Genomic DNA, 10,000 nt, shown 5'->3' with positions numbered 1-10,000 from the left:
AGTGGCCATTTCTAGCCTTAGATTAATTTTCCATCTTCCGGTGCATTACCCCCCCCCCCCGAGCCACGCCATTCTTCTGAGATTTCTTGGACGGTGTCCTCGGGAATGGCCTTGCTGAAAGATGCGCTTCGGCATGTGTGTGTGTGTGTGAGTGTGTGTGTGTGTGTGTGTGTGTGTGTGTGTGTGTGTGTGTGTGTGTGTGTGTGAGTGTGTGTGTGTGTGTGTGTGAGAGAGTGTGTGTGTGTGTGAGAGTGTTGTGTGTTGTGTGTGTGTGTGTGTGTGTGTGTGTGTGTGTGTGTGTGTGTGTGTGTGTGTGTGTGTGTGTGTGTGTGTGCTGAGAGAGAGAGAGAGAGAGAGAGAGAGAGAGAGAGAGAGAGAGAGAGAGAGAGAGAGAGAGAGAGAGAGAGAGAGAGAGAGAGAGAGAGAGAGTGTATGTGTGTGCATGTGTGAGAGAATGTGTATATGTATGCGTGTGTGGCTGTATTTGTGTATGTGTGTTAGAACGCAGCTTCTGACTTCGTCCAGGTAACAGTCGTCTTGTAATTAGTCGATTCATCACGGGCATTCCTCGGCCATATCATGCGTGCCTCGCTCTTGCTCCCTTTTCTGTTCATCATGTCTTCCTTCTGCCATCGCTTGTCTGGCCAAACAAGTGGCCTTGGCGCTCCTCCTCCTGTTTACTTGCTTCAAATATTTGTGGCGCCTTCGATCGAGCCATCGGTTTGTTACTTGTCCCCCTCTCTCGTCTTCTTCTTCTTCTAAACATTGTTTAGTGTTGCTTTTCCCTCTCTCTGTATCAGTGTGTGATTTACATTATAACTGTCAATATTACGTTGTTTCTTATCGTCAATACCAAGAGATATTTATACATTTCTTCGGTGCCTGTTAATAATATTATAGCTGCTAATAAACAGAGTGGCGGTGGCTTTATTATTGGCATTACCTCTGTATTCCGGTATTGTTGTTATGGACATTATCCTTATAATCATCGCCACAGAAATATTACGAATTTTCCCCAGCTTCTTTCTCCCTCTTCTCCTGCACACCGTAGAGGTCAGTGACCTCGACTGACTCTCGCCCACGAGTTGAGACATGGGACAAACCTCCGAGGCAAAAATGTAGCGCCATTGGCAGTCTCCGGAATGGTTCTTTGTGACTTCCCCTTCGGTGCTTCATCGGCGAGGGGGCAGGAGTGGAAAGGGAGGAAGAGAGAGGCAGGAGAGAGAAGAGGGAAGGAGAGAAGGGAGGAGAGGAGAAGAGAGGAGGAAAGGGAGGAGAGGAGAAGAGAGAAGAGAAGGGAATAGAGGAGAAGAGAGGAGAAAGGTAAAATGAGGAGGCAGTCACAAGAATTGGGAAGGGATTAGGTGAAATAGGTGAACTGGCGGTTTGTGAAGACAGGAGGGTCAAATGATTAAGGGAAAGCACACAACAATAAATAAATACAAAGGATAAGAAAGACGGAATAAAAGAATATGAAGAAAAAAGGATGAGAATGGAGAAAAAAGAAGACAGGAACATAAGGATATATCGAAGAGCAACAAACGGATTATGTTGGTGTGCATGTGTGAATATATGCTTATATTTTTGCTCAGAAAACATCATAATGGCTGTTATAAGAAAGAATTGAAGACAAAATGAAATAAATACGAAGATAATTGTATTAAACTAAAAGCCTCACCTCCAGAAAATCCTTGGCTCACTTGCCCCCCGCTCCCTATTCCTCCCAACTCGCTCCTATAGCTCTGTGGTTTCAGACGTTTGTATTCAGTCACCAGGCGCAGAGACGCTTTCCCTTCGGAAGCGCTCCCAAGTTACAGACAGAAATTTCACTGATTTGGTTCGGCTTTGTTAACATCTTCATGCACGTTAAAGAAAAACGATTCCCGTTCGATTCCCAATTCTTCTGCAGACGCCAAGCGCCGTATCAATTTCCCTCGTCGATCGGAGCGCACAAATAAAGTACTTCTTCGTCGCTCGCAAGTCCGCTCTTTACGAGGGCCGTTGCCATCAGCCGCGGGGCCCAAACGGCCTCATATCTCTGCCTTTTGCACTTGGTAACGCGATCATTTTTGACCGTTTCATCTTGAAATTGTTCCGGCAGCATTTCAGGAGTTTTAGGTGAAACCCCTCGGCGTATAGTAACATTCCTGCGAACTGGCTCGCTGCACTTGAATTTCAGTACAGTGATCACCTATGTGTCAGGCTGGCAAGTATAAAAGCAAAATGTAATTCCATATCTAACTGTATTTGTCGGCCACAATATCTACATTTCTATCAATTTTCTGTCAGTATATTTATAGCTATAACTATCTGTTTATCTATACATCTAACTACCCACCTATGTATGCGTATATGTGCGGCACATACACGCATATACCTATGTTCAGGAATATACACACACACACACACACACACACACACACACACACACACACACACACACACACATATATATATATATATATATATATATATATATATATATATATATATATATATATAATGTATTTTATTTTGCATCTCAGCTTCTATGATATTTTCGCTCAAAAGTTACCAGAATACAAAGCTGACTGACGTCACTTTTCGCGTCACTTTCTGGCTGCCAAGATCTGTTTCCACATGAAGAGATGTGGAAAGCAAAAATGGGGTAAAAAATTCTGTTTACACTTATATTGTGTCTGATGCCCGCGGAGAGTAGTTGTGGGTCTTTTGTCATCTCTGATTTTTTATGACAAAAATTAGCAAAAGTAATGAAAAAGACAAAGAATAAACGGTACCCTCTTGTAGCGTCAACAATTCCTATTCGTGTGGCAGCAAATTCCCCTCACAATAGTAGGTTTCCGAGTCACGTAGACTGAAGCTCTAAAATTATTCTGATTATGCCAGTAGGGCCTTCAGTGGCTTGATAAAGAGAGCAATGGAGAAGATATTCTAAAAGGAAAAAAAAAATCACCTCATCAGTATTCGGTCTGTGTGTCTCTGTCTTCCACACCAGCGCAAAGTGATCGTACTCCGCCGGCGTAGTAGAAGCCTTGTCTTGTCTTTCATACCTGGTGATTTGCTGTAAAAGTTAAAAGAAAAAAGAAGAAGAAGAAAAAGATGAAAAAAAAAATATTAAAAGGAGGAGGGGAAGGAGAACAAAAGGAAGAAGTAGAAAAAAGAAGGTGAGGAAGAAGAAGAAGAAGAAGAGGAAGAAGAAGAAGATAAACAAGAAGAAGAAAGAAAGAAAGATCAAGTTCGATCGGTTATGAAAAATCGCAATCCCCGTGCAAGCGATCCACAGAAATGTGTCTCTTCAACGATAATTTAAAGTTAGTCGGGCCATTTACTTTTGACAAGAGCGGTGTTTCGGGGAAGGGGAAGGAGACAAAGAGGGGAAACACGACATGATTAATGCGCTGATCCACAGCTGGATATTAAGTCTAAGATGTCCATACCTTAAGCTGATTATATTTCCATAGCTGGAAAATGTCCCTGATCACTCGTGTGCGCAGCCTCTGGTTTGAACAGGAAATTCCTTGATAACTAGTGAACTGTATATTTATATAAATTCATACACACGTAATCATATCCACATCCACAAACACATACACACACGCAATCTCTCTCTCTCTCTCTCTCTCTCTCTCTCTCTCTCTCTCTCTCTCTCTTTCTTTCTCTCTCTCTCTCTCTCTCTCTCTCTCTCTCTCTCTCTCTTTTCTCTCTCTCTCTCTCTCTCTCTCTCTCTCTCTCTCTCTCTCTCTCTCTCTCTCTCTCTCTTTCTTCTCTCTCTCTCTCTCTCTCTCTCTCTCTCTCTCTCTCTCTCTCTCTCTCTCTCTCTCTCTCTCTCTCTCACACACACACACACACACACACACATACACACACGAACAAACACACATACATGCAAATATTCCCGTCGTCACCTTCCCTATTCTCCTCTCCCCATCCTCGCTCCCTATCGCCATTCTTTTTATTCCATCCTTCTTACTCCCGGTGCAGCGGTTCTTGTCTCAATGCAGCATATCATTCAGGATTCGAGCGCTGTATTAACTGCCTCGTCAAAGAAGACTGTTAGGAGCCAAGGCAGGCCATAAGTCAGGAAATTGACTCTTAGTTATCTTATTACATTCCTCGCTCACCCCTTAGTGCGCCTTTTCTCCTGTCGACCCCTTACTTTCCCCCTCTTCCTTTTCCCCTGTCCTCTTTCTTCGCCTGTTTCCTTTTAGTTTCCTTAGAAGATGCTTTCCCGTACAGTCCGTTTCGATAATTTCTATTATAGTTTGTTAGATCTGATTATCAGTAAGCATGTAGTAATGGTAAGAGAAATGATCGTAATTAATTATTATATTATTATTAAAATCATTGATGGCGATTACATGCAGTGTTGTTCTTGATGTTCTTGTCACTATCACCATCACTGTTTTATTGTCCCAATTTTAAAACATTTTTATCATTTAATAATCACAAATTTTATTTTTCTTTCTTTCCACTTTATAGTAATAACTTATCATCCATATATTATTAATTTTCATCCATCTTCATTATTCCTTTATCACCATCATCATCATCATCATCATCATCATCATCATCATCATCATCATATCATCATCATATCATCATCATCATCATCATCAATATCATCATCATCATCGTCAACATTATCACGATCATCATTATTGTTATTATTATTATCATGATCATTATCAATACCATTGCTATTGTTGTTATCATTATCTTTATTAATATAAGTATCATTATTACTATTATTATTATTATTATTATTATTATTATTATTATCATTTATTATTATTATTATCATCATCATTATCCTTATCTTTAGTTGTAGTAGTAGTAATAGTAGAAGTAGTAGTAGTATCATTATTATCATTATTACTATTATTTTATATTATTATATTATCACTATCATTACTATTATCATTAGCATTATTATTAAAATTATCAATAGTATGATCATCACCATTTCTGCCATCACTATTCATGCCATCATAACTTTTTTATCGTTATTTCATCGGTTATTGATATTTCTGTTATCCTTATCATCCACACTACTTTCATAAATAGCTAAGCTCCTTTCGGCGACACAGCTCAACAAGTGCATATTAACAAACGTACCTTTCGAATACAACATTTCATATCATGTAAAAGCTATTCACATTTTTTTCTGCTACATTAGAATGGAATACAAATAATACTTTTAAAAATCATTAGTAATGTTATTGGCATATTATATTATGAAATGTGCAAGTAATTGAACGCACCCGTTACAATAAATCACTTTTATTTATAGTGCAATATGCAATAGCATAATCGATAAGCAGTCATTAAAAGTGTAAAAATTCGTTAGTGTTTACTGAAATAATTACCTATCTGCACTGATTCAGTTGTCGATCTGTTCATTAGTTTCCAATCAGCATATTGCTCAGTATCAACTTGCCATCATAAATAACACGCCATACTTACTACATTAGCAAAAGTAGTATGTCAGCACTGCATTAAAAATGCGGGATTCAAGCCTTAGAGGAGGTTAACAAGCTTGCGCTATTACTTACCGCACAATTCAGGATCTACACGAATGCACAACAAAAGCCCAATTTCTCTTTACTAAATCATAGTATCATCCAAGCTATAAGATCACACAAGGCTCTCAAAATCACGACTAGAAGTGATCAGTATTCACGAGTAGTTCTCTAATTCTGTCTCGAGGCAAAAAAGATGCGTCCCAAATCTAGGTTTACATTGCAAGAAGCAAAGAATGACACCCACTGAACACAAAGCGTTCCAGATGGTTGCGCTCGCCGAGGAACTTCCCTGCTAACGGGAACGGGAGGTTTTAGAACTCTGTTATGAAACCGAACACGGCACTGCCATATTTCTAATATTGCTACTTCTGCTATTGCTGTAGAAAAAGGCAAGGATGAAAATTAATATATGCAGAGTGCAAAATAAAGTAAGTCATATCTGTCGCGCTGGACTCTGTTACTCCTACTACTAATAAAAGGGATCGTTAACACCATGATGGTCACTATTACCATCATCATCAACAAAGTTAACTAAGATGCTTGACGACCGAAGGAGATGTGTGTTTAGATATGATATAGTCTTTTTTACTCTTTACTCTTTCTACATATTAAGGTATATTGAAAAAAATTAAGCGCAGTCTAATTGTTGCCCAAGACTGAGTTATCATTCATACATTTTATCGGTTTCCATACTTTTTTTACGGAATTTTGTATTAGTCTTCTTCTATTCACTGCACTTGTTGCCTTCTGAGTGTTCCTTCACACACAAACACACACACACATAAATAGATAAATAAATAAATAAATAAATAAATATATATATATATATATATATATATATATATATATATATATATATATATATATATATATATATATATATATATATATATATATATATATATATATATATATATATATATATATATATATATATATATATATATATATATATATATATATATTAGAGGCCGCGGTGGCCGAGTGGTTAGAGCATCGGACTCAAGGCTGTCACGACGGCAATCTGAGTTCGAGGGTTCGAGTCACCGGCCGGCGCGTTGTTCCATTGGGCAAGGAACTTCACCTCGATTGTCTACCTAGCCTCTGGATGGGCAAGCCAGCCCAAGTCAGTGCTGGTCCCAAGCCCGGATAAATAGAGAGAATGATTGCCTAAAGGGTAACACCGGCACTCTCCGTGGAAAGGAACTGGGGACCCTACCACGTACTCACTCCAAGAGCATCACAACATGAAAACTACAATTAAGTATCATGCTGTGACCACGGCGGCTCAGACATGAACCTACCGTTAAGAAAAAAAAAGAAAGAAAGAAAAAAAAATGTATATATATTATATATATATATATATATATATATATATATATATATATATATATATATGAGTGTGTGTGTGTGTGCATATATATATATATATATATATATATATATATATATATATATATATATATATATATATATATTATACAAATATATTTTTTTCTTTTTTCTTTCTTTCTTTCCTTTCCTTTCCTTTCCTTTCCTTTCCTTTCCTTTCTCTTCTCTTCTCTTCTCTTCTCTTCTCTTCTCTTCTCTTCTCTTCTCTTCTCTTCTCTTCTCTTCTCTTCTCTTTTCTTTTCTTTTCTTTTCTTCTCTTTCTTCTTTTCCTTTTTCTTCTCTTTCTTTTCTTTTTCTTTTTTTTTAACCTTTATTTCAGGTGTAACATGAGAGTACATTTACAAAACTTTGCCAAAGCTTTAACATATTACACGTTAAACTATCTGTGGCAAGCACTCTAAAATTGAACATTAAAATGACAACGAAACTAAGAAGGAAAAGAACTAAAAACCTAATGTTTAAGACAAATAAATATGTGACTAGTTAAAACTCTAAAAACCTCTGTACTTCTGCTATATGGTTGAGGATCCAAATGTTGACGCGACTCTTGAACTGTTGTAGAGACGTTGCGCGATGGAGGCTGGTGTTCCTGACCATGTGGTTCCAGAGACGCCCATATCTTGGCAGAAATGAGCGTAGGTGGTTCTCTGTCCTGGCAAAGGGCACACGCACTTGCTCTTGTCGCTCGCGTCCACCACGGGTGTCGTAGCTGGAGTCCTGTAGAGCGGGAAGGCGTAGGCTTGACAGATGTGGAGTCTGCACTACGTTAACTTTATACATTACACAAAGGCCGCCAACATTACGCCGGTGTTGCATTGGTTGAAGTGTGACATCCAGCGGTTCCCGAGTTTTGTAGCGTATGATTGCTTCCGCCCTCCTCTGAACCTGATCCAGCAGAAGAAGATATGAAGGCGGACATGCAGACCATACAAGCGGACTATACTCCATAAGACTGCGAACCTGCGACTTGTAGAGTGTTGCTACACCAGGCCCGTCCAGGAGGTGGCTGATGCGACGGATGCATCCAAGCTTCCATGCAGCTGTCTTAGCCACTTGCTGGACGTGACGCGTGTATGTTAAGCCGCTATCGAACTCTACTCCAAGGATCTTGACAGAGTCCTGCAGAGACAATCTTTTGCCGTCGAGGAGGATGTTTGGAGCGGGCAAGGAGGCCAGGTCCCTCCGACGGGAGATGAGCATCGCCTGTGTCTTTTCCGGGGCCAGCGTCACCTGCCATCTCCGGCTCCACGCCACCAGGCTCTGAAGCGTCTGATTGATGCGCGCTATTGTTCGCTGATGGTCGTCTCGCTTACAAGTGAATGACATCGTGCAGTCGTCAGCATACGCGGACGCCTCCGGTATGAGTTGCAGGATGTCATTAAAGAAGACGTTCCAAAGCAGAGGACCGAGGACGCTACCTTGGGGCACAGAGGCACTAATGGGGCACTCGGTGGAGGAGTGGCCGTTCACCACCACGGAAAGTGATCTTCCATGGAGATAGTTTTGAAGAAGGTCCAGGAGGTCCCCACTGATGCCGAAGCTCCTTAGCTTGCTGATGATGCCACGGTGCCACACCCTGTCGAACGCACCAGCGATGTCTAGTGCGATCACATAAGTGTCTTGGCCATCATCAAGGCTTGACTCATGACGATGACTGGACGAGAAGTAGGTCAGAGGCTGATCTCTCTGCCCGAAAGCCAAACTGTTTCTCGTTCAATAATCGGTGGCCGTCGAAGTGCCTAGTGAGTTTTTCAGCAATTATAGTTTCAAATATCTTGCTAACAACAGATAGCAGAGATATGGGGTTAGGATCCGTCGCTGCAGATTTTTTGTGTATCGCCGCTACTCTAGCAGATTTCCACAAACAAGGCCACTGCTTCCTTTGCAAGCAGTTGTTGAAAAGCCTACACAGGGGCTCTGCTAATTGGTCAGCACAACCTTTGAGCAGACGGGGGCTTATCTGGTCCCCACCCATAGCTTTATTCGTGTCTAAATGACGAAGGATTTTCTTGACTTCGTCAGCTTTAATGCTGATGGTCTTTAGTGTGGCTTTAGTGTAGAGAGGGACGGATGGGGGAATTAGGTCGAGGTCAGGCACACTCATTTTGCTTGCAAAGTGAGTGGCAAGTACCTGGGCCTTTTCTTCACTCGTGATTGCAGTGGTTTTATCAGGTTTTGTTAATGGTGGTATGGTGTCATCCTGAAGCAGGCCTTGTTGTTGCTTTATACAGGTCCACCAGACTTTATCGCAAGCAATGCGACCAGAGAGTTTTTGTTGTAGGTCATTTTTCCATTGTTCTATCGCTCTCTTTTGCACGTGATGCAGTTCTTGCAAGCCATCTTGTGCAGTTGCTTGTTGTGGTTGGTTGGATGCTGCTTATATCGACGCCAGGCTCTACTTTTCAGGTCAGCAGCAGTGCGACACTGATAACCAAACCATGGTTGATCTCCTGGTTTGCATTTGTATCTCTGACTATAAATCGTCTCTGTAATATTAATAAGACGTCATTAATATTGGAAACCTGGTCATTGATATCACCACTCAATATTTTATCCCAGCTCACCTGCCTTAGCTTGTGGTGCATACTGGCCCATTTGCCTTTATTCCAGAGCCAGTTTGTTCTTATTGTATTTTCCTCTCGATCCACTTTTGTTATCACCTGTGTGTGAACAGCGAAGTGGTCTGAGGATCCAACAGTCCCCAGCTGGCTACACGTAATTATGTCGGAGCTGAGGTCACTGATAACAGGGTCAAGTGAGGAACCTGAAATGTGGGTGGCAAAATCCACATGATTTGTTAATCCATGCACTGTCAGCAACTCATCAAATGCCCTGGCGACAAGATATTGGTTTAGGTCGCCGACAATGATTGCATGGCTGCATTCATGTTTTTGTAGGAGAGCATCAAGGTGTGACTGCAGATAGGTAAGGGGCTCTCGTCCTTGCCACTGGGGCCTGTAGCACACGCACATCAGAATGGGTGATTCTCCGTGAATCTTAAGGAACATCATTTCCAGATGATCAGGGATGTCCACAGAGATCACCTGAACCGCGAGGTTCTCACGAAAGCAGACAGCGATGCCACC

This window comes from Penaeus monodon, chromosome 39 (genome assembly GCF_015228065.2).
Source record: "Penaeus monodon isolate SGIC_2016 chromosome 39, NSTDA_Pmon_1, whole genome shotgun sequence".
In the NCBI taxonomy this organism is placed as follows: Eukaryota; Metazoa; Arthropoda; class Malacostraca; order Decapoda; family Penaeidae; genus Penaeus; species Penaeus monodon.
This window is presented reverse-complemented; position numbering follows the sequence as displayed.